Here is a 1,318-nt window from a genome sequence, read left to right as displayed (position 1 = left end):
GTTGAGATCTTTAATCCACTTTGAGTTTATTTTTGTGTATGGTGTTAGAAAGTGTTCTAGTTTCATTCTTTTACAAGTGGTTGACCAGTTTTCCCAGCACCACTTGTTAAAGAGATTGTCTTTTCTCCGTTGTATATTCTTGCCTCCTTTGTCAAAGATAAGATGTTCATATGTGCGTGGATTTATCTCTGGGCTTTCTATTTTGTTCCATTGATCTATATTTCTGTCTTTGTGCCAGTACCATACTGTCTTGATAACTGTGGCTCTTTAATAGAGCCTGAAGTCAGGTAGGTTGATTCCTCCAGTTCCATTCTTCTTTCCCAAGATTGCTTTGGCTACTCGAGGTTTTTTGGATTTCATACAAATTGTGAAATTATTTTTCTAGCTCTGTGAAGAATACCGTTGGTAGCTTGATAGGGATTGTATTGAATCTATAGATTGCTTTGGGTAGTATACTCATTTTCACTATATTGATTCTTCCGATCCATGAACAGGGTATATTTCTCCGTCTATTAGTGTCCTCTTTGATTTCTTTCACCACTGTTTGATAGTTTTCTATATATAGGTCTTTAGTTTCTTTAGGTAAATATATTCCTAAATATTTTATTCTTTTCATTGTAATGGTGAATGGAATTGTTTCCTTAATTTTTCTTTCTATTTTCTCATTATTAGTGTATAGAATTGCAAGGGACTTCTGTGTGTTGATTTTATATCCTGCAACTTTATGATATTCATTGATTAGCTCTAGTAATTTTCCGGTGAAGTCTTTAGGGTTTTCTATGTAGAGGATCATGTCATCTGCAAACAGTGAGAGTTTTACTTCTTCTTTTCCAGTTTGGATTCCTTTTATTTCTTTTTATGCTCTAATTGCTGTGGCCAAAACTTCCAAAACTATGTTGAATAGTAGTGGTGAGAGTGGGCACCATTGTCTTGTTCTTGACTTTAGGGGAAATGCTTTCAATTTTTCACCATTGAGGAAAATGTTTTCTGTGGGTTTGTCATACATAGCTTTTATTATGTTGAGGTATAGTCCTTCTATTCCTGCTTTTTGGAGAGTTTTTACTATAAATCGATGTTGAGTTTTATCAGAGGCTTTCTCTGCATCTATTGAGATAATCATATTGCTTTTATTTTGCAATTTGTTAATGTGGAGTATTACATCGATTGATTTGTGGATATTGAAGATCCTTGCATCCCTGGGATAAAACACACTTGGTCATGGTGTATGATCTTTTTAATGTGTTGTTGGATTCTGATTGCTAGAATTTTATTAAGGATTTTTGCATCTATGTTCATCAGTGATATTGGCCTGTAGTTT

This window comes from Bison bison, unplaced genomic scaffold, assembly GCF_000754665.1.
Source record: "Bison bison bison isolate TAMUID 2011002044 unplaced genomic scaffold, Bison_UMD1.0 scf7180017864305, whole genome shotgun sequence".
Classification (NCBI taxonomy): domain Eukaryota; kingdom Metazoa; phylum Chordata; class Mammalia; order Artiodactyla; family Bovidae; genus Bison; species Bison bison.
The sequence above is the reverse complement of the archived record's forward strand: the minus strand, read 5'-3'. Positions refer to the sequence as shown.